Source organism: Panicum virgatum, chromosome 1N, assembly GCF_016808335.1.
Source record: "Panicum virgatum strain AP13 chromosome 1N, P.virgatum_v5, whole genome shotgun sequence".
NCBI lineage: Eukaryota > Viridiplantae > Streptophyta > Magnoliopsida > Poales > Poaceae > Panicum > Panicum virgatum.
The window spans coordinates 27,558,102-27,583,045 of NC_053145.1; the positions used below are offsets into that span (position 1 = coordinate 27,558,102).

Genomic DNA, 24,944 nt, shown 5'->3' on the forward strand with positions numbered 1-24,944 from the left:
TATTTATTTATCCGAGAGGGTAGTTTGTGTGTGTGTCACACTACCTCCTACCATGTTATTATCTTACCCCTGTTTATGCATGAGAATATCCAATCTAGATAGAGTTCACCCACTAATCTATTTATTCTCTCACTCACCGCCTTCCCTGCGGAAATATAAATGACACCCCGGTATACTCCCTGGTAAAATACTATAGCGGTATTCCGTACGCTTGCGGATTTATTCGTGGTTCATGAAATACTGCCACCCCAAATTAGCATCTGCGGGCGTCATCACTGGTGATGCTAGTAGGCGCCAACAAGTATTTTTGGCGCCGTTGTCGGGGAAGGCACAGAGTGAAATATATAGATAAAAGTTGTGAACAAAATCGAAATTGGTATTCGCTTGCTAAACAGGCTAACTTGGCTTTGTTTTCTTGTCTTTGTTGATATGAAAATAGGGTAGTGTATGACCGGTTGTGATCTGCCGCAAAACTTTCATTCTGATCTAGAGTCACTTTTGAGGAGGACGCGAGCTCGTCTCGTATCACCTTGGAGATCACTCTCGGCAGTCGATCCAGCCATCGCATCATCGTCAGCTCCTAGAGCTATGGCCCAGAAGACACTCCGTGATTACTCTGCTCTGTTTGCTAACCAGGTCCCTGCCGGGTACGAGGTTAACACCGGAGGAGAAAATTTCGAGATCAAGATGGGTCTCATTACGATGGTGCAGGCCAGCCCATTCTGTGGCAAGGCCAATGAGGATGCCAGCGCTCATCTCCAGCAGTTCCTGGAGCTCTGCAGTACTTTTGTTATCAAGGGTGTATTGCAAGATGCTATTCGGCTCCGTCTATTTCCGTTCTCTCTCCTGGGGAGAGCGAAGCAATGATTTTATGCTAACAAGGCTGCTGTTGATACTTGGGACAAATGTGCCAAGGCGTTCCCCTCGAAGTTCTTCCCGATGGGCAAAACCAATGCTCTTCGTGGTCGGATTTCGAACTTCTAGCAGGCGTCAAATGAGTCAATTCCGGAGGCTTGGGAGAGGCTTCAGGAGTACATTCTAGCGTGTCCGCACCATGGAATGGATAATTGGCTCGTTCTACAGAAGTTCTACAACGAGTTGACACAGTCATCCCGTGATCATGTGGATGCCGCTGCGGGTGGAGCTTTCTTCTTGCTAACCATTGAAAGAGCTACATCATTGATCGAGAAGATGGTTTCCAACTAAGGTTGGAGCGATGATCGCCTCCATCCGCGCCAGCGAGGTATGCACTCCGTTAAGGAGGCCAACATGCTCGCTATGAAGATTGATCTCCTCCTCAAGAAATTTGAGGATTATTCCCAAGATAAGGGTCAATTGCAAACACTTCAAGCCTTGGAGACTCGCATGACGTGCGAGGTTTGCGGGAATGTTGGGCATTCGGGCGATAATTGCCCAGAAACCCAAGAAGAAGCTCTATTCCTCAATGGCAGCAATGGGTTTCGTCCACAAGGAGGTCAGAGGTGAAATCAACCATGCCCATACTACCAAGGAGGTAATGGGAATTCGAATTCTTTCGGTCCTAACCAGCCTACCTTGAGAGATCTTGTCTACGACCAAGCGAAGATCAATGAGTCCCTTCAAAAGATGTTGGCCGCTATAGACAAATCCATGGAGACTATCCATGCCAAGATGGACAGATTCTCCAGGGCTATGAAGAACCAGCTGAGTTTCAATAAGGCGCTAGAAACTCAATTGGCTCAATTAGCTGCTGCTACACCTACTCCTGAACTAGGGAAGATTCCAGGGCAACCCGAATCAACTCTAGAGAGCGTAAATGTCATCAATGCTATGTGGAAAGAGTCACTTAGCAGGACACCCCTCAGCTATACAGAAAAGTTCACACGCCCAAGAAGAGGTGCGTGGGGTGAGTTAGAAGCCACAATAAGAGAAGATCCCGGAACCCCAGTGATCAGTTGCTCAATCTTTGACTATGAATTTGATCACGCCCTTTGTGACCTTGGAGCCAGTGTTAACATCATGCCCAAGATAACTTTCGAGAAGCTAGGCTATCCATCAATTTCCCCTACCACTATGTGTGTTCCGCTGGCGGATTCCACGATAAGATATCCAGAAGGATTTGTGGAAAGGTTAATGGTAAAGATCAAGAATACCTACATATTAGTGGACTTTGTAGTCCTTGATATGAAAGGAGATCTTGGAATTCTGCTCATACTTGGGCGGCCATTCCTCAATGATACAAATGCCAGAATTGATGTGGGGACAGGAAGAATCAGCCTTCGTATCATGGGAAAGACCATGAAATTCAAGTTCTAGAACAAAAGGGAGGTATTCCTAATTCATGAGGATAGTGAGAAACAAGGGCTATGGGCAGAGCCAGGTTGGGATGATCAAGATTATCATCCCCCTTCCAAGCCAGCTTAGGAGGATTGGGAAATTCATACTCCACCTACCAAGCCAGTGGAAGACGACCAGAAGATCCCTGACTTCATCACCAACACAGTATGGGAAGATCTGGAAATTGTCTATCCTGCATCCGAGGATCCTGTTCCTGTGCCGCCTACGCCACCAAAGAAGACCAAGAAGGTGTGGCGCAAGAAGAACAAGACGTCATCGACCGCTACTACTTCTCAAGGTACGGACGTAATGACCTCAACCTGATCAGGTATGGAGAAAGGTCCTGCTTTTTGGACCCTAAACCAAGGGCTAGCTTGGGGGAGGTTCCCTCCCCTAAGTCAACTGTATCCCTTTATTTGTTTTCAATAAAATTTGATGAAAAACTTTCAAAAACAAAATAAAAATTTACTGCTTTATTTCCCTTTTTTCATGATGCACAGTAAGAATGTTTTAACTCCTTTTGATAAGTTGAAAGGATGAGTTTTGGTTTGCTCTATCATGTCTGTTGTGCCTAGTTTGAAAATAAGAGTTCTCTTGAGTTTAAATCTGCTGGTTATGCAAATATCTTGTCAATGAACCTGAAAGTTCCGTGGGTTGCGTATGCTTGATTCAAGTCTAAGTTGTTGCGAGTTCAGATATGGTAAATAAGGTTGTGCAAGCTTGTTCTAGTGATGCTTGAAGTCTGGAGTTGTTTTCAAAAATTCTAAATGAGGCAAGTTCCCCAGCGATATGCATTGTCCTACCAGAGCCATATGTCATATTCCATGAAAAACCCTTTACACATATGCTGCTTGATATTCTGTTGAGTTTAGTCAAATTGTGTGACCCTAGAGAGATGCTTTTCATGATTTCTCGATCATAAGCACGTACACGTCCCATCCAATTGCTACATTCCTACACTGGGAATCGGCACCACCACCCATTCATTCCACATAATAAGTGCTCCATGTCTTGGTGATCTCTCTCATAGAACATCCCTGAAATAAAATAAAGTTAGATTATGGTTGCCCCGAAAAGAGAAAAGATGGCAAGCCAAAGAAGCATGACCCAAAAAAGAGAGAGAGAGAGAGAAAAAAAAGGGTAGCCATGTCTCAAAAAAAAGAAGAAGAAAGAGACATAGGGATGATTTGAGAGAGAAAAGCCATTACCTCAAGGAGTAAGTCATACCCTTCCATCCACTCATACACTTGCACCTTTTGATCGAGATTGCATGACTTGTTTCTCCATGTATCCTCTCTTTGACTTTACAATAAATAGAATACAAGTGTGCTCTGTTCTTATCCTACCTTGAGCTCCATAAAGGCTTGTAGTAGTAGGGAAGATCAAAGGCAGATACTGTCCTGGTAAGGAAATACAAGATGAGTGCCTCGAGAGAGTTATCTTGGGAGCTTTGCCATGTTTTCAAAAATTCTTTAAAAAAAAAGTATCTCCAGATGGATTGCGGATCTATGAACAAGTAAGTATCACTTTATGCACCGTTCTGACTTTCAACAGCCCAAAACAAGGAGATAGATAAAAAGCCCCATAAAGGAGTAAGGTAATTGAGCAAAGGTATGCTAACCGACTTAATTAAGCTTACAGATGAATCCCTTTGCTTCAGACTATGACATGACAGGTAAGGTACGAGTCAAAGTGATTTTCTGATCAACAACCTGATTTGTCCTACTTTGCTCGGGATGAGCAAAGGACAGCTTGGGGGATCTTGTTGTCGCTCACTAATGATCATTTCCAGGCGTCAACTTGATCAGAAAATCATGAGAGTTTGCATTTCTTACACGCATCCTTTTCCAATAAAGTCCCTAAACCACACTTTACCTTTTAGAATTTGCAAGTTGTATTTTCAAGCTAATATGCAGGTTACAAGCACACTTTGGCCCGACATAAAATCACAGAAATTATCAGAGCACCAATTCTGGCTCAGATGGACCAAAAGTGATGCAAGAACCCAATTCAAACAAGTCAAGACAGGCCAACCCCAGCATGGATCAGACAAAGAGGCCCAAGACAGCCCACCAGAAGAACTTGGGGGCGGTTGGTGGCCCGAGCAGGCCGACCGACCGACCTGGTCGGCCGACCTGGCCCGTGGGCCCCACCGCCTCAACCAGGGCACGTGGCGCTTCCCCATTGGTCCCCTATGTCGGTTGTGGTTGCTTCACCCCATGGCTCCCTGCTATAAATACAAGGGGGGGTGGAGATTAGGAAACACACACTCACAGACACACACCCACACACACCACTCACCTCTCCTCTCTTGCATTTCTTGCATAGTCTTTAGGCATAGTGGAGTTTAGGAGAAGTCTAGGAGTCATCGAGTCACCGGCGTTGCTCGAGAGTCTGGTACGGGTTCATCTCTAGCTCTCTCTTGTAATATTCAGTTGTTTGTAATAGAATTAGACTATGGTTACCGATATCTTCTTGAAGTATATTCTGAGTTATCGAGTACATGCTTCTTGTCATGGTTGCGTTATCATTCTATGCTTGCATTGTATGATCGCCATGTGCTGGAGATGGTTAGTCTTTTGTTTTTAGAACTCTATCAATTGCTCCAGTATTCATATGATTGCAATAGTGTGATGTCTGTCCATCCGGAGGGTGGGAGCTCTGCGCGGGAAACTAGAGTATCCCTTACTAGTGTAGACATGGTGTCTAGATTAGCTAAGTGTTGCTAGATGTCAACTATACCCACGGTTTGTAGAGGTAGCCGACAGGTGGTGATAGCCCTGTCCGAGCTTTTTAGTAATCCTCCACGTTCGGTATGGGGGGTAGGAGGTACATAATGTCGCCGGGGTGTACGGGCTCCTCCTGTCGCTTCGATAGCGATCTCCCTACTGTGTAGTTTAATCTCTGACGAGCTAACTAATGAGAAAGTGTATATATAGCTAGCCTAGTATAGCTGACTCGAGCTCTGACTTTTACCTTGCTCCCGGCCTAAAGCATCTTTTATCTTTATTTATTTATTTATCCGAGAGGGTAGTTTGTGTGTGTGTCACACTACCTCCTACCATGTTATTATCTTACCCCTGTTTATGCATGAGAATATCCAATCTAGATAGAGTTCACCCACTAATCTATATATTCTCTCACTCACCGCCTTCCCTGTGGAAATATAAACGACACCCCGGTATACTCCCGAGTAAAATGCTACATCGGTATTCCGTGCGCTTGCGGATTTAATTGTGGTTCATGAAATACTGCCACCCCAAATGGGCGTCTGCGGGCGTCATCGCTGGTGACGCTGGTAGGCGCCAACATTGGGAGGGTCCATACAAGATTATCAAGATTATCTCTGGTAATTCATACATAATGGAGACGGTGCAAGGTGAGCGTCTACCTAATGCTATCAATTGGAGATACTTGAAGAAATTCTATCCTAGCGTGTGGCAAAGTGCATGAAGACGAAGGTGGCCGGTATTAGATATCGCCCTTAGTTTTATTTTTTTAGACTTGTGTGCTCTATGTAAAACATGTAAATCAGATTAGTTCTTGCTTTTTGGCTTGTGAAACTCAGCAAAAAGCAGGGGGGACATATGTTGACAGCCAAATTTGGCAGCTCAGATGTAACACCCGGTTTATAAAAGAACATAAACCGAGCAATCATATACGTTCCAGGATCAAGTCACACGTATATACAACAGAATGAACAGTATATCATAGCACATATCACGTAAAAAGATATAATAAATCGAAATACGAATGTTATTTATTACAATAATGACAAAATGTCTGATACAGCGGAAGCGAAGTACAAAATACGATAAAGCTCTCCGAAGCTGAAGCAGGGCGCCACAGGGACGTCGACTGGGAGACGAAGCACCTAGAAGTCCTCGTAGTCCTGGTAGCGCTGGACGAACTCCCTCGTGTCGGCAGGAACTGAGCAGCAGTAGCGTGGCCAAGAGGAAAAAGTAGAGAAGAGGCAAGAGTGAGTACACAACTTGTACTCAACAAGTATAACACAAACTATGAGGCTCTAGGCTGGCTGACTCTACTGCATTAGCTTTTAAGTGTTGGCAAAATTTTATTAAAACTATTTTCTACGAGTTGATGAATTACCATTAACCCAGTTACATAGTAATTAATCAGAATTAATTATACTACTACTGAGAACCATACCAAAACCAAGCCACCAAGGTAAACCCCGAGAAGCACCTCCCTCGTCGGAAGGAGATAACTTCACTAATCAAAAGGAGGATCTGGGCCGCTCATAACCGTGAGCACGGCTAGTATACCAGTTTTACACTCTGCAGAGGTTGCACATCTTTACCCACAAGTCGTGAGCTACGCCAGTTGTTCATCACACTTCCTTAGGTGAGATGGCCAGCGACTCACTACGAGGCCTTTAAAAAGAATCTCGTTGGTAAGGCGTAACCGCGAGAGTTAGATCGGCGACGATGGGGCCCACCTCCGGGGGTACAAGCACAGGAGCGCAATCCAAGCACAGACCAAGCCGGAGGAGCAGGGACCATTGAAGCTTACTACTCTTGCCCCGCAGGTAAGTTACTCCAAACCAAAAAGATCTAATTATTACGCCAAGTCTATCCCATTCTAGCCTTGTGGTAGCGCTGTTGTCCCAGGTTGTCGCTCTATGAACCGGTCCTTATGGAGAGTGGCCAACCAGGCAGTAAGCACCGTGCTGGCCCCCTAAACCATGTTTCTAAAAAAAACATCTTTTAACGAGAAGTGAGCCACTCAAGCCACACAGAGTGCCACTCTCAGAATTAAGTTCAAGTAAAACATTAATCAATTTAATTAAAAAGGACCAGAGTGTGTTATAGCGCAGCAACCTAGCACAACTAACCAAAATGCATCCCAAAGGTATATATAAAGGATATAAAGTGGCTAGGAATGTCCTTATAGGCATACAGTATTAAAATGCAGTATGAAATTGTATTTAAAGATGATAGGTTGTTCATGTTATACTTGCCTTCCTCGTACTGCTCTGGCTGCTGCTCAAAGTGCTCGGAAGACGGCTGCTCCGGGTACTGGTACTGGGGCTCCTCAGATGGATCAACGTCTACTCACGAACACATGGCCAAAACAATGCACGAAAATAAGCATACAAACAAACATTATACATAAAAACAGCACACTAAACTACTCTAATACTGTTCTACGCGTCACAACGATCGCGTGGATATAAAGAACGCTAAAAACGGAGCTAAAACGCATAAACTAGGCCTAAAACAAGGTTCAGGGGCTTATTTGTAAGAAAACTGAAGTTCCAGGGGGTTTTCTACAAAAACTGAGGACTAAAATGTAAAAACCAGAAAGATCCGAGGGCCAACGCGTAAAAAGACCCTAACTGGACGGCGGGTTCTATTCTGAGAAAAGCCAGGGGGTTATCTGCTAAAAACTGGGCCCAACTGTAAATATTTTTGAAAGCGCCTGGACTGCGGGTTGAAAACGAAGAAAGGTAGGGGTTCTTTAGCAAGTTTGCCAGGCCGAACCGGTATCTAGGGTTCTGGGCCGTTGGATCCGGATCTGAGGGTTGGGATTTGATCGGTTTGGGATCTAATCTCGGGCGTACATCTCGGATCGGATGGCCAGGTTTGAACGCGGCTGACGGCGGCGGCGGGACTCGCCGGGATTCCTCTCCCGCGGCGGGGGATCGCCGGCGTAAGCCGAAATCGACGCTCAGGGTCTCGATTCGACGCGGGTGAGTGTCTAGGATGGACTACGCGTCATGCGTAGTCCACCTGGGACCTTGGCGGGCCTCTGGGAGGTCAGTGGCAGTGAGAGCAAGGACGGCGGCGGCTCTGCACGGTGGCTCTCGCCGGCGAGCCGCGTTCTGGCGCCCAGGGTGTGCCTAGGCTACGGGAAGTAGCGCAGAAACAAGAGGGGTCGGGGCGCAGCTCACCGAGGGAGTCGAGGCGGTCGGACTTGCAGCGTGGAGGCCCGGCGACTTCGACCGGCGGCGGTGAAGGGGCGGCGTTCGTGGTCCGGGCGGCGCGGGGTTCCTCCAGGCGCCTGGATTCCTTGGATCGACGCGTGGCGGCTCTACGAAGCAAGACCGGGGGTCAGCGGGGCACGGGAGACGCCGGCGGCGTGAACCCAAGCGAGCGGCGCAACTCACCGTCGAGCGATTCGCGCGCGAATTCCGGCGCGGTGGGGCCTGGTCTCTGGGGCAAAGACCTTGGGGGGGTCCCCGGGTGCACGGCGGTTCTCCTGCGGGGTCTGGCGGAGTGGGTGGCGCAGCGGTGTGGCGTGGCCGCGGCGGCGCTGAGGGCTCTGCGCGGCGGAGCGAGCAGAGCGAGATGGAGGCGGCGCTAGGGTTCGTGGGGCGGCGAGATGAGAGCGCAGAGGGGTAGCGGGGGCCAAAATAAAGGCCGGGCGCCGGGGATTGTGGGGCGGATGAGGAAGGAAATCCCCGGCCGCTGCGCCGGTGATTGCGGGGCGGGCGTTGCGCGCGGGCGACGCGGGGAAGAAGGTGATCCTGACCGGTGGGGCCGGCCTGGCAGCGGAGCGGGGAGCGCGGGCGGGCCGGGCGCGAGGCGGAGGTAGGCCGCGGGGAGCAGGCCGGCGCGACGCGGGACTGGGCCGAACTGAGCCGAGACGGCCTGGGCCAGCGGAGGAGAGGGCGAGCGGGCCTGCTAAGCGGGAGAAGGAGCGGGCCAGGCTGAGTGCTGGGCTGGGCTTGGGAAGGTGGTTTGGGCTGGGTTTGGGTTTGAGTTACCTTTCCTATTTCTTCTTCCAAATCTTGTTTCTATTTCTAACTCAAACAAATCTATTTGAATTCAAACGAAAATTTGAATTCAACCACCTTATGCACACAAGCAAAAATAAATGCTCCAGCATGAATGCTCAACAAATTGTTAAACCTAAAGAAATTTTTAATTACTTGTGAAACAAAATTAAATTAAATGCAAGGCTAAACACAATAAATCCTAGAAAATTAAATAAAGCCAATTAAATTTATTAATAAATGCTGGAATTTAAAAGTTAGGGTGTTACATACCCTACCCCCTTAAGGAAATCTCGTCCCGAGATTTAGCTGGGCTGGCTAGCAAAGAGATCTGGATATGTCTTCTTCAACTCATCTTCTCGCTCCCAAGTAGCCTCAGCTTCACTGTGATGGCTCCACTGAACTCTGCACATCTTGATGCGCTTGTTCCGAGTAACCCTCTCTGATGTCTCCATAATCTTCACCGGATGCTCAGTATAAGTCAGATCTTCTTGAACATCGACCCCATCCAGTGGTGCCTGCTCCTCGGGTACTCGCAAACACCTCTTCAGCTGAGATATATGGAAGACATCATGAACTCCTGAGAGACTGAGAGGTAACTCCAGGCGATAAGCAACTTCGCCTTTCCGCTCTAGCACCTTGAATGGCCCCACATAACGAGGTGCTAACTTTCCCTTGACATTGAATCTGCGAATTCCCCTCATCGGAGACACCTTCAGGTACACATGGTCACCAACACTGAAAGTCAGGTCCCTCCGTTTGCCATCAGTATAGCTCTTCTGCCTGCTCTGTGCAATCCTCAGATTTTCTCGCACAGCCTGAACCATATGCTCTGCATCATCTATGATCTCAGGGCCAAAGAGCTGCTTTTCACCAATCTGATCCCAATAGAGAGGAGTCCTGCACTTTCTGCCATACAATGCCTCAAAGGGAGACTTCTTCAGACTGGCCTGATAGCTGTTGTTATATGAGAACTCAGCAAATGACAGGCACTTATCCCAACTAGTGCCGTACTGAATGGCACAAGCTCTCAGCATATCCTCCAACACTTGGTTGGTTCTCTCTGTCTGCCCATCTGTCTGAGGGTGATAAGCCGTACTGAAGCGCAGCTTCGTATCCAACGAATCATGAAGCTGCTCCCAGAACCGAGAAGTGAACTGAGACCCTCTATCAGATATAATCTTCTTGGGCACACCATGCAAGCAGACAATCCGAGAGATGTACAACTCTGCAAGTCTAGCACCGGAGTAAGTAGTGTTCACTGGAATGAAGTGAGCAACCTTCGTCAGACGATCCACTACTACCCAAATGGAGTTGTACCCTTTCTGAGTACGAGGCAATCCAACAATGAAGTCCATAGTGATTTCCTCCCACTTCCACTCTGGAATCTTCAAAGGCTGCAATAGACCTGCTGGCCTCTGATGCTCAGCCTTGACACGCTGACAAGTGTCACAAATAGCCACGTACTCTGCCACTGAACGCTTCATCCCATACCACCAGAAACGTTCCTTCAGATCATAGTACATCTTCGTGCTGCCCGGATGAATAGAGTATGCTGTATCATGGGCCTCACTCAGAATCAACTTCCGGAGATCATGCACATCAGGCACGCAGATCCGGTTCTTGTACCACAGAGTACCCTGTTCATCCTCTCTGAAATAAGGAGCCTTGCCCTTCTTGAGCAACTCACGGATCTCCTGCAGCTTCTCATCATCTTTCTGATGCTGCCTGATCTCTGACTCTAGAGTCGGTACTGCGTCAAATGCTGCACTGGAGGTATGATGCAAGAAGCCCAGACTCAACTGCTCGAACTCCTCGCATAACTCTGGAGGCATCTGGAAAGCCACGGCCATGTTGACATAACTTCTTCTGCTCAGAGCATCTGCTACAACATTGGCCTTGCCCGGATGATAGTGAATCTCCAGATCATAGTCCTTGACCAATTCTAGCCATCTCCTCTGCCGCATGTTCAGCTCATTCTGCGTGAAAATATACTTGAGGCTCTTGTGATCAGTGTAGATATCACATCGCTGCCCATACAAGTAATGCCTCCAAATCTTCAGAGCATGCACAACTGCGGCTAACTCAAGATCATGAGTAGGATAATTCAGCTCATGCCGGCGTAACTGCCGTGAAGCATAAGCTATCACTCTGCCCTCCTGCATCAGAACACACCCAAGACCATCCTTCGAAGCATCACAATACACCGTGAACCTCTTCGTCTGGTCTGGCAGAGTCAGGACTGGCGCCGTAGTCAACCTTTTCTTCAGCTCATCAAAGGCCATCTGACGCTCATCAGTCCATACAAAAGCCACATTCTTCTCCAGCAAAGAAGTCAAAGGCTTCGCGATCTTGGAGAAATTCTCAATGAACCTCCGATAATATCCTGCTAAGCCCAAGAAAGATCTGACTTCCTTCACTGTCTGCGGTGTCTCCCACTCGAGCACATCTTTCACCTTGCTCGGATCAACAGCAATGCCTCCCTGAGAGATAACATGACCGAGGAATGGAACCTCGTCAATCCAGAACTCACACTTGCTGAACTTGGCATACAACTGATGCTCTCTCAGTCTCTGCAACACGAGTCTCAGATGCTCCTCATGCTCTTCTTCTGTCTTGGAGAAGATCAGAATATCATCAATGAAAATCACCACGAAGACATCCAGATAGTCCATGAAAACCATGTTCATCAGGTGCATGAAGAAAGCCGGGGCATTAGTCAGGCCGAAGGACATGACTGTATACTCATATAGCCCGTACTTGCAGGTGAATGCCGTCTTCGGAATATCCCCAGGACGGATCCTTAGCTGAAAGTAACCCGAACGAAGATCAATCTTCGAGAATATACGAGCACCTCGAAGCAAATCGAAGAGATCCTCAATACGGGGCAGTGGATGCTTGTTCTTGATAGTAACTGCATTCAGCTCCCGATAATCCACACACATCCTCTTCGAGCCATCCTTCTTATCTACCAGCAATAATGGAAAAGCCCAAGGAGAGAAGCTGCGACGGATATAGCCCTTGGCTAGCAACTCATCGATAGTCTTCTTTACTTCTTCATGCTCTATAGGTGCCATACGATAGGGCCGCTTTGCAATAGGAGCTGTGCCAGGCAAGAGATCAATACAAAACTCAATGGCGCGTTCAGGCGGCATACCTGGCAAATCATCCGGAAAGACATCCGGGAATTCAGACACCACGCAAATACCGTCCGTGGGTCTAGCCTCCATCTGATGAAGAAATCCAGAAGGCTCTACTGCACTGATAACAACCTCTTGGCCACTGGAAGCTGATAACAAGACTGTCCTCTGAGCACAATCTATCCGGACTCCCCATTTGGCCAGAGTCTCCATTCCCAGAATGACATCAATGCCCTTGGTGTCTAGCACCATCAGATCAGTACAGAACTCTACTCCCCTCAGAGAAACACTGACTCTCGGGCAGTAAGTGTGAGACCTCAACTGTCCTCCCGGTGAAGATACTAACAGGCACCTCTTTAATGTGCTAGTATGAATACCATGATGCTCGACAAAAGACTGAGTAATGAAGGAATGCGTAGCACCAGTATCAAAAAGCACTGTAGCTGGATATGAATTAACCATGAACGTACCAATAACCACGTTGGGAGCCTCGGCCGCTGACTCGGCCGTCACGTGGTTCACCCTGCCCTGTGCTGGCGCCCTGGGCTGAGCTGGGCGCCCCTGCTGTCCCGCCTGCGCCTTCCGGGGGCAAGCGTTGGCGTAGTGCCCCGGCTGGCCGCAGTGAAAGCAGGTGCGAGGAGGTCCCTGAGCCTGCTGTCCGGTAGGAGCTGCCGGACGTGGAGCCTGCGGTGCCGGTGGAGCCGGTGGAGCACGAGCCGGAGGTGCCGGTAACCTCTGGCCCTGACCTGCCTGCTGCTGTCGAGGCGGGTACTGCTGCGGTGGCCTCTGCTGGTACTGCTGAGGAGGCCGGTACTGCTGCTGGTACGGCTGAGGCTGCTGGAGTCGTGGACGAGTGTTGCTGCCGGAAGCAACGGGGACAACCTTCCTCTTCTTGTCCTCCATCTCCAAGTGCTTACGCTCAGTGTTGAGCGCACTGTCAACCAGATGGTTGAAGTCGTCGAAGCGGAGGTTGAGCAGCGCGTACTGGAGGTAGTCCTCAAGACCCTCCATGAAGTGCTCCTACTTCTTGCGGTCATCCGCAACCTCGGCAGGGGCGTAGCGTGCCAGCTGAAGAAAGCGATCACGATACTCCGTGACCGACATAGTCCCCTGAATTGACAAAGACAGATAGATATCGGAAGATTAACTCAAGATTCATAAGGATAGAACAAGGGGCATTAGCTCAAAAGAAACCGCTGAATGATTATATTTAAGATTACCTGCTTCAGTGCAAGGAACTCCTTCTGTTTCATCTTCATAACGCCCGCGGGGACGTTGTGGCTGCGGAAACGCTCCCTGAACTGGAGCCAGGTGAGAGCCTCGCGGTCATGAACTGGGTGGGACTCCCACCAGTCCAAAGCTGCCCCTCGCAGCTGTCCTGCTGCGTACAAGACGCGCTCACGATCATCGCACTGGGCGATGTCCAGCTGACGCTCCACTGCACGGAGCCAGTCGTCAGCCTGAAGGGGGTCAGACGTGTGAGAAAACGTCGGCGGGTGACCCCTCAGGAACTCAGCACGCCTGTCGCGAGGCTGCGGCGGTGGAGGAGGCGGAGGCTGAGTGTGAGCGTGCTGAAGAGCCTGAACAGTGTTGTTCAGGGTGGCCATCATCTGCATCTGGAGCTGGAAGTACTGCTCCGGAGTCAAAGGCGGCGGCATCGGGATCCCGGTACCCTGGTTGTTCTGACCCTGCTGCTGGCCAGAACCGGAACCGGTGCTCCTGGTGTTCACCATCTGATTTGAACAAAAGATTTCACAAGTAAGGATATTGCAGGAATAAACTCAGAGGGATATGATAACTCTTTGCGGAAAAAGACTCAGCCATGATAAAGTAGACAGGATAGAGTTGACTGTTTTACCCCCAACGATCTAACTCATTTTATTAATTAGTTAACTTTAACATCTGAGTGATTTTCTTTAAGCAAATTTAAACTACTAAGCTATGCAATCATTCAAAGATCCAAATCAAACATGTAGCATAATAACAAGCAGACAATTTTCACGACTTAGCCGAGTTTAGCAAAAGACTCGACTAACACAACGCGTCGCAGAACGTGCTATCGTATTATTATAAAAAGGTCACCTAGCTAACTCATGGTGGTCAGATGACTGATTCAGGCCAAATCTACGAAAACTATTCTTCAGAGAGAAAAATCAAGGCAGAAGGGTAAAAGGTCATAGAAGTCAAGGGGTTTAATAGTAAAATAGTTTCAGCAGACAAGGATTGGAGAGAAGAAGTCCTAAAACTCGACCAGTTCTATCTAGGCTTCGTCCTACAGTCGATATGGCTCTGATACCACTCTGTAACACCCGGTTTATAAAAGAACATAAACCGAGCAATCATATACGTGCCAGGATCAAGTCACACGTATATACAACAGAATGAACAGTATATCATAGCACATATCACGTAAAAAGATATAATAAATCGAAATACGAATGTTATTTATTACAATAATGACAAAATGTCTGATACAGCGGAAGCGAAGTACAAAATACGATAAAGCTTTCCGAAGCTGAAGCAGGGCGCCACAGGGACGTCGACTGGGAGACGAAGCACCTAGAAGTCCTCGTAGTCCTGGTAGCGCTGGACGAACTCCCTCGTGTCGGCAGGAACTGAGCAGCAGTAGCGTGGCCAAGAGGAAAAAGTAGAGAAGAGGCAAGAGTGAGTACACAACTTGTACTCAACAAGTATAACACAAACTATGAGGCTCTAGGCTGGCTGACTCTACTGCATTAGCTTTTAAGTGTTGGCAAAATTTTATTAAAACTATTTTCTACGAGTTGATGAATTACCATTAACCCAGTTACATAGTAATTAATCAGAATTAATTATACTACTACTGAGAACCATACCAAAACCAAGCCACCAAGGTAAACCCCGAGAAGCACCTCCCTCGTCGGAAGGAGATAACTTCACTAATCAAAAGGAGGATCTGGGCCGCTCATAACCGTGAGCACGGCTAGTATACCAGTTTTACACTCTGCAGAGGTTGCACATCTTTACCCACAAGTCGTGAGCTACGCCAGTTGTTCATCACACTTCCTTAGGTGAGATGGCCAGCGACTCACTACGAGGCCTTTAAAAAGAATCTCGTTGGTAAGGCGTAACCGCGAGAGTTAGATCGGCGACGATGGGGCCCACCTCCGGGGGTACAAGCACAGGAGCGCAATCCAAGCACAGACCAAGCCGGAGGAGCAGGGACCATTGAAGCTTACTACTCTTGCCCTGTAGGTAAGTTACTCCAAACCAAAAAGATCTAATTATTACGCCAAGTCTATCCCATTCTAGCCTTGTGGTAGCGCTGTTGTCCCAGGTTGTCGCTCTATGAACCGGTCCTTATGGAGAGTGGCCAACCAGGCAGTAAGCACCGTGCTGGCCCCCTAAACCATGTTTCTAAAAAAAAACATCTTTTAACGAGAAGTGAGCCACTCAAGCCACACAGAGTGCCACTCTCAGAATTAAGTTCAAGTAAAACATTAATCAATTTAATTAAAAAGGACCAGAGTGTGTTATAGCGCAGCAACCTAGCACAACTAACCAAAATGCATCCCAAAGGTATATATAAAGGATATAAAGTGGCTAGAAATGTCCTTATAGGCATACAGTATTAAAATGCAGTATGAAATTGTATTTAAAGATGATAGGTTGTTCATGTTATACTTGCCTTCCTCGTACTGCTCTGGCTGCTGCTCAAAGTGCTCGGAAGACGGCTGCTCCGGGTACTGGTACTGGGGCTCCTCAGATGGATCAACGTCTACTCACGAACACATGGCCAAAACAATGCACGAAAATAAGCATACAAACAAACATTAACAAAAACTAAGAAACAGTATATCAATACATAAAAACAGCACACTAAACTACTCTAATACTGTTCTACGCGTCACAACGATCGCGTGGATATAAAGAACGCTAAAAACGGAGCTAAAACGCATAAACTAGGCCTAAAACAAGGTTCAGGGGCTTATTTGTAAGAAAACTGAAGTTCCAGGGGGTTTTCTACAAAAACTGAGGACTAAAACATAAAAACCAGAAAGATCCGAGGGCCAACGCGTAAAAAGACCCTAACTGGACGGCGGGTTCTATTCTGAGAAAAGCCAGGGGGTTATCTGCTAAAAACTGGGCCCAACTGTAAATATTTTTGAAAGCGCCTGGACTGCGGGTTGAAAACGAAGAAAGGTAGGGGTTCTTTAGCAAGTTTGCCAGGCCGAACCGGTATCTAGGGTTCTGGGCCGTTGGATCCGGATCTGAGGGTTGGGATTTGATCGGTTTGGGATCTAATCTCGGGCGTACATCTCGGATCGGATGGCCAGGGTTGAACGCGGCTGACGGCGGCGGCGGGACTCGCCGGGATTCCTCTCCCGCGGCGGGGGATCGCCGGCGTAAGCCGAAATCGACGCTCAGGGTCTCGATTCGACGCGGGTGAGTGTCTAGGATGGACTACGCGTCATGCGTAGTCCACCTGGGACCTTGGCGGGCCTCTGGGAGGTCAGTGGCGGTGAGAGCAAGGACAGCGGCGGCTCTGCACGGTGGCTCTCGCCGGCGAGCCGCGTTCTGGCGCCCAGGGTGTGCCTAGGCTACGGGAAGTAGTGCAGAAACAAGAGGGGTCGGGGCGCAGCTCACCGAGGGAGTCGAGGCGGTCGGACTTGCAGCGTGGAGGCCCGGCGACTTCGACCGGCGGCGGTGAAGGGGCGGCGTTCGTGGTCCGGGCGGCGCGGGGTTCCTCCAGGCGCCTGGATTCCTTGGATCGACGCGTGGCGGCTCTACGAAGCAAGACCGGGGGTCAGCGGGGCACGGGAGACGCCGGCGGCGTGAACCCAAGCGAGCGGCGCAACTCACCGTCGAGCGATTCGCGCGCGAATTCCGGCGCGGTGGGGCCTGGTCTCTGGGGCAAAGACCTTGGGGGGGTCCCCGGGTGCACGGCGGTTCTCCTGCGGGGTCTGGCGGAGTGGGTGGCGCAGCGGTGTGGCGTGGCCGCGGCGGCGCTGAGGGCTCTGCGCGGCGGAGCGAGCAGAGCGAGATGGAGGCGGCGCTAGGGTTCGTGGGGCGGCGAGATGAGAGCGCAGAGGGGTAGCGGGGGCCAAAATAAAGGCCGGGCGCCGGGGATTGTGGGGCGGATGAGGAAGGAAATCCCCGGCCGCTGCGCCGGTGATTGCGGGGCGGGCGTTGCGCGCGGGCGACGCGGGGAAGAAGGTGATCCTGACCGGTGGGGCCGGCCTGGCAGCGGAGCGGGGAGCGCAGGCGGGCCGGGCGCGAGGCGGAGGCAGGCCGCGGGGAGCAGGCCGGCGCGACGCGGGACTGGGCCGAACTGAGCCGAGACGGCCTGGGCCAGCGGAGGAGAGGGCGAGCGGGCCTGCTAAGCGGGAGAAGGAGCGGGCCAGGCTGAGTGCTGGGCTGGGCTTGGGAAGGTGGTTTGGGCTGGGTTTGGGTTTGAGTTACCTTTCCTATTTCTTCTTCCAAATCTTGTTTCTATTTCTAACTCAAACAAATCTATTTGAATTCAAACGAAAATTTGAATTCAACCACCTTATGCACACAAGCAAAAATAAATGCTCCAGCATGAATGCTCAACAAATTGTTAAACCTAAAGAAATTTTTAATTACTTGTGAAACAAAATTAAATTAAATGCAAGGCTAAACACAATAAATCCTAGAAAATTAAATAAAGCCAATTAAATTTATTAATAAATGCTGGAATTTAAAAGTTAGGGTGTTACATCAGAGGCCGACCGGTCTGACCGGTTGGGCCGACCGGTCAGACCGGTCTGCCCAGTTTTAGTCCGAGTAGGAGTTGTTTTATTTGTGGAAACTTTGTGTAATTTGACTTGGAGAAGGGGTACGACTTCCCCGGCCTATAAATATAAAGGCTAAGGCCGATTGAGGTATTCCTAATCGAATCAATACAAAATACATCTACTTTTTGTTTCTCTCAAACCCTAGCTTTTCCAAACCCTAATTTGCTGTTCTTCTCGCGTCCCGGCGACATTCGAAGGCGTTCTGAGTGGCCTTGCCGTCCTCAGGGCAACCCTAGCTGCGCGAGCTCCGGCGGGGTCCCTCCCGAGCTTGTGTTCCTTGGTCTACGTAGCATTCTGCACCCGACCGGTCAGACCAGTCGACGGAACCGGTCAGACCGGTCCGCCCAGGGCACTGCTGGTTCAGATCGTTTTGACGATCTACTGCGCGTTCTAGCGCATTCGAATGTGTTGGCGCGATTCGGTGTCAACACTGTGATCTTAACCCGGAAAATGCAGGAAAGAAAAGAGGAGCCAGCGGGAGTCTATGGGGCAAGATGGGACGGAAGAGGGGGAGACCACCGACACAAAGGCAACTGGAAGACGATTTTGATGATGTTGCATAAGGCGAATACATTGAGAGAATAATTAAATTGGGATCAATGCTTTTGTTTTACCATAATTTTCAAGGGCTTCGTGTTATGAAACATTGTAATAGGTCTCTGTGTTTGAACTAAGTGTGTTATGTTTATTAGAATTTGCATACCTCATGTTAGTTCTGAAACTGAATTCTCGCAACAGATTACAGTATTTGGGGAGCATTACTGTTGGAACTTCATGTATTTGGAGAGTTTCTGGATGTCTTGTAACAAGAAGTTGGCACTTCTCTGTTGGCTTACTATATTCGAACTCTCATAAAGTCATGGGAAATTTTGATGATACTGGTTCAGGTAGGGCAATCTGTACATATAGAGTTGGTGCAATTTAATCCTCAGCTGGTCCAATAATGCACAACACTAAGGAGATGAGTGTTTTGTTAGACCTTGTTGTTTATTCAATATTATCGTAATCAAGTTTATGTTCCAGAGAATTGCTATACTAAATTAAGAGGCCTTAAAATCTGAAAGGATAGCTTTTCTCCAGCTAGTAACGACTGACGAGACATCTGGTAATATGAGTAGAAATGAAATTTGTGGCCAAAACTGACGAATATAGTGATATGACAAATCAATTTAACTGGAATAAAAGTAGAGAAACAGGTTACATGAAAACTTTTTTACAATCTTTGATGTCCATACAACCAACATGAAATAATTTATTGTGGGTAGTAGAAAAATAAGTGGCATCGAACTTGTTCACTGGTACACATTTTGTTGGAAAAAACAAGGATCAATGATGAGGATCACAGGCGAGGCCTATATTATTCCAGTCCAGCAGGGAGCTTCTGAATCTTGTTGATCGGATGGTAGATGCCATAGAAGAGGAGCTGAGACTTGTACTGCCATATGTTTTCCTTTATTTTGTTGTGGAACAGGATGAGATGGAGGAACTAAAAAAATAGCAAGTGATGAATTTGGTGAAGAATGATAAGCCTTACTGTTAGGATTGGAAAATGGAAAGATTCACCATTCCAAAGCTCCATGAATTTAAGTGCATAGAAACCGCAATCAGTTGTGCGCGTTTGTGAACATATGTCTATGATGGGATGCTTGAATCTAGTAAACTGTTTTATTGGGGAATTCGTAGCCAACTGGAATAGGAGATTGAGCCTGTGAATGATTCGGTCACCTAGAACTTGATGGTAAACTTTGTGGTCTTCTGGGCTAGAATCTAGAACATCTATGCAGTCATGTATGAAGTTGATTCAGTATATGCTGTAGTGACCCTCCTCCATAACCGGCAAAAGGAACTGGCCATGAAAAAAAAAGTTTTGAGGGAAACAGACTTGAAGCTCAAAATTCATGAGGTTGACATGTGCACTTACTAGTTTCACTTTGTTTGGATCAACATGTTCAATGTCACGTTGTAAAATGGCGAGGGCTTGAGGTGATTCCCACTGAGATATCCCTTCACCTTCCTCTATATTGACATAATCCTATATGTGCCATGAATGGCATAAGAGAATATAAAAAAAACTGTTGAAATGTTGACTAGTGTACGTGATATTGGTCTCACTCACCCCAAGCTCTAGAGATAAGAAGACCCTGTATCCACCACCATCAATCATGTGGACTGATTCATCATGACTCATGCAAGAAACAAAGTAGGACATGAATCCGGTGCACAACATCTTTTCCCCGTCAATGAAGGAAGCTAATATGTCCGATCCACTGAATTCCCTCAAGTCGGTGCGGATGAAAACATCACTAGTATGTAAGGGATGACACATAAGTGCGTGTTCGAAGCATGTAATATTTGAGAGTATGATCATATACAGTACCTTAAACACTTCATTCTACATTTGAACTTCTTTCTCACAGCAAGTGCCTTGGACAATGGAACTGTTGCTCGTTGCGGATCACCTTTGAATGGTGACACATACATGGCGGGTCTTTTTGTAAGCCGTTGTGGCCTATGATTAACAGCTGGACAGTGGGGATGTCACCTGGAGTGCAAGGCCGGAAAAGAATAGTGCCGAGTGCATCATCGGTGCTACTAATGATTCCTGCCGACTGTGCACACATTCAGGAAAAAAGATGTTGTCGTAAGTGCATTGACAAAAATGCAAAAAAAAAATGGATGATGTACGTGTGAAACTAAGGTGGTAGATAAGGACCTCATCTGGCACTTGTTTGGCAGTCTATGCAATGACATTCGCTGCTGATCTAGTCATTTCAGCTGTTGCAACTTGTCGGGGGCTGGTAATAGTGGTATATGCATCAGTGACTCCAAGTAGGGAATCCACATGTGAAGTTGCTTCTTGGACATTATCATGAGTGCCTGCAGCTGATATGAAATAAGTAGCAGGTGAAATCTTGAATATATATAAGAAATTAGAAGACAACATACTGTCGATGGGCAAGGATGGTCCAGTATCTCCTTCAGCCGCTCTAAGAGGCACGACAGGTGTGATAGTAACATCTGTGGGAACCTGCATATGAAGAATCAAATGTATGTGTGAGGATGTCCATGGCTGTTGCTAAAATATTAGAGATGCTTATTTGAAACACCAGGTGAGTGTGTGACCTGAGTACAGACGGGTCAAAATTTACCTTCAGTTTCATTGCCAACCTCAATATTCCCCTGGAGAAGGATGGGAAGTTCAGTTACACAAAGAATGTGGTAGTGTACAAAGTAGTCAGGTTCAGTAATTTACGCCTGGAAAATAGAAACTATGAGTGGCGGCATTGTGTAGGCTGTCGACGGGTGGTAAAACTTGTTCTTTGGTCCTGTTTTGTTGAAATTGTGCAGCCACAGCCTGATTGAACTCCTGGTTTGTGTGACCACCTGAAACTCGTGGGATTAATGAGGGGTAATGAAGTTTGTAATATGGATTTTTAGATCTTTGGTTCTCACAACTAGCAGTTGTCATGTGACTTACCAGAAGACAGCTCACTTCCTCTTACTTCAGATCGACTAATTGGCATGTCAAATTCATGTTCAGACCCTCTATTTTCCAGACTATTGTTATCATGCATGTCAACGTCATCAGCTTGAGCTGCACGGTTAAAGTAATATAGAGAATGTAAAATACAAGAAAAAATAATCAATCCGCACTCTGTCACTACCTTCATCACAAGCATGGGTTTGGTCATGATGTTGTTGATTGATGTTGCCATTCACCTCATCATGCAAAATTGTTCGCAGAGTGTGAACGGCTGCCTGATGTGCATCCCGTAGTATCTGTAGGCCGATGTTCATATAACTTGATGCTTTCTTAGATTTAGCTTCAAAATTTGCCAAGACCAGCATTACCTGCGTCTTCCTTAAACTGGTACCATTCTGAGCAACTAAACTATGCACTTCTGCTTGCATACTGGAGAAATGTGTTGCGGCCAATAGGTCAATGTTTACTGGGACTTCTGAAGATTAGTGCTGAGTCCTATGGTAGCAAGTATTGATGTTGTTCCTAAGCTGCACACAACAAACGAAATTGTTAATACAGATTGGAAATTACATAGCGTAAATGTAAATAACACATGAACACTCACTAAAAGACCTCACCGGTAATAGCCCAAATGTAGCCTTCCCTTGTCGGTCTTTCATCCTGTCAGCAGTAATTATCCTCTTAATAACATTCTGATCAAAATACTTTGCGCGAGGAGTTTCAGTGTGTGCAATCTGATGTTTGCATTGTAGGTTGTCAAGATACAGTATCTACATAAAAATCGAAGGCATGGGTAAAAATGTGGTCAATGGAAAATTTTAGTAAATAAATTTAAACTAGTCAATCAGTCATATGGTTGGCAAAAATGGTATACTCACAATGAGAAATATTGCACAGCCTGAGAGCGATTTCTTTGTTTTGTCAGCCCGCCAAGTGAATGCAACATCTTGAAGGTCATCCACAACTACTTTCCACCAGTTCAAACCTGGTAAGCAAGTCAGGTCCCTAGTCAAGTAAACATCCTTGCACCTGATGTTGTTGTCTGTGCTTGGGAAAAGCAGTTTGTTACAAGCAATGATGAAGAAAAATCTTATTTCCATGTCATCATCAATCATGGCGGATCCCATATTAGAATCATCCTCCAAAATATTTTGGAGATGGCTCGCATGCATGTCTTGGGATTTTTCTAGACCAACCCAAGCCTTGAAAGCAGAGAACTCCCTATATGCTTGGTTGTGTGAATGGAAATGTAGATGTTCACCACTGTCTGGTAAACCAAGCACTTGCATGACGGCGTACGGGGTGACATGGATTCCCTTGTCTTTGGAAATATTGATCACCATAGTGCTGGGGTCTAGCCTGTCCAACAAGAACTTCAATAGTTCTCTGCTCTCTAACCTATCTGCCGAAACATGAAGGAGCCCACCAAAACCCATTTCTTTGATTCGCATACGCTGATTGAACGTTAGGTGGTCAACAAACGAGTTGAATGCCGATGGGGCGCATCGAACAGTAGGAGCATGAGCATACTTGACAGGGTTCTTCGCAGGCTGAAAAAGTGCAGATATAAAAGAGGGGTGAGTTGTGAAAGAACCTGGATACAGGGTAGATGACACGTTACCACAATGTTTAGGTACATTGCACATTAAGGTCACAGAAAATTCAGATTAATAGACAACATCCCTATAACCCTGGTATTTGCGTAATTCATTGAAATAGTAAATGATGTGGTTAACTTACCACAAAATTGATCAGTAAAGGTTACGGTAACAAATGAATGGAGGGTGTATTTTTTCTAGGTATGCTGTATGAGAAATAAAGTTATTCATAACTAATTAACATGATTACAGTAACCCAAAATTCATAATGTGACAAATTATATGGTTATTTCCATGGACCTAAAAGATGAACTAAATTACTATTGTACCTTGCCAGTTGCATTGTCTGCTACACTCGCATTGACGCACTGTTTCTTAGTGACAGGTCGCCTCGGCAGGGGTTCCATGAAGTCATCATCATCATCACACTGAGGAAGATCCCTGGCACTGCTTGATTCGGCAAGAGATTGTTGAACAATCTTGGCTGGTGGTTCGTAACTGATCTTAACCACGTTAGCATTATGGGCATCAGGCGGTTGAGGGGCTGCTGATGATGGTTGTGTCCGTGCATCGACACCTGCAGATGGTTGCACAGCTGCCCCGGTGATTGTACTGACATCGAAGTTCCATTCACCTTGTGTGGTCTGGACTGAGAATGCGTTTAATCTCCCCTAAATTTTCCTCATAGCCTATTTGAAAAGTAGTGTATTATATTTTGTATTATGAACACTGGTAGAATTGAAGAAAATAAAACCAGGGGCCATGAATGCACCACATAATTAATCTATCAAAATTATATAACACAGACGATGATTGACATAAATTTCATACTACAACCAAGGTCCTAATTATAAGGTCATTTTATCAGTTATCACTGTGCAAGGTCAGTGAAGCCATAGTAAAAGTTACAAGAAGTATGCCCTAAGAAGCTTGATATTTTACTATAAGATCAATCAAAATAATTGCCTGGCAAAAAATTATATGCGACCGGGGACCATATGCAACCTACGGGTATCTAACTTCAAGAATCAAACAAAACTGTGGAGACTTCCGTGCAGTCAATTTTCTGAAGAATTGGCTTTAGAGGAAATCCAAGTGCAACATGAGTTATAAGACAAATAAAAAAAGATACTAAAATGCGTTAGATGTGTAGTGCAAGCAGAATCCCAACACAAGGGGAATCGTTCCCTGATTTAATTAAGGTTGTACACATGATGCTTACCTTGATCTCTTCAATGGCCTGGTTGGGGATTGGCGATTCACCCAATCGCAAGGGGCTTCACGCACCGATTCAACTATGGGGCTAAGGGCAGAGCAGGCCAGGGTCGTCGCCTGGAGAGTTGGGACTTCCCCAGCAGGGTAGAAGTGGTCTTCCTGTAGCGAGTTGGGGCTGGGGGATGAAGCAGAGGATCGGTGATTTTGACGAGCGTATGCGGAAGCTGCGGCAATCAAGAGAATATCTTCCTGCGATTCCAGAATGGCATCGCCACCGGTGGATTTGTGCATCTCTCCCTGCTCGGCGAGAGAATCAGGAGATTTACCGCTCGGCAATTGAACCATGAGATTTGGTTGTGTTTTCGCTTGAGGCATTGAAAAAGAGAGCAATTTTAGGGATCAATTTTTTGACGTAATGAATTATTGCGCCGGACGATGCTCGATGAGCCGAGTGGAGCTGCACGACCGAAGAGCCGGGAGGAAAAGAACTGCATTGGCCTGGCTATAGAATTAGTTATTCTATAGCCGGCTACAAACAAGCATGTCTATATATATATATATATATATATATATATATATATATATATATATATATATATATATATATATATATATATAAGGATGATCATGCATGTGGGCATACGAGGCACATGT

At 47.0% G+C, this 24,944-nt stretch overlaps 1 non-coding gene across 1 annotated transcript; it reads right to left on the reverse strand.

The window, feature by feature from the left end:
- Positions 1-954: 954 nt before the first annotated feature.
- Positions 955-1,061, reverse strand: LOC120657829. The gene has a single exon (XR_005668363.1). It is a non-coding gene; the product is annotated as a small nucleolar RNA R71 (small nucleolar RNA).
- Between the last annotated feature and the right edge of the window lie 23,883 nt (positions 1,062-24,944).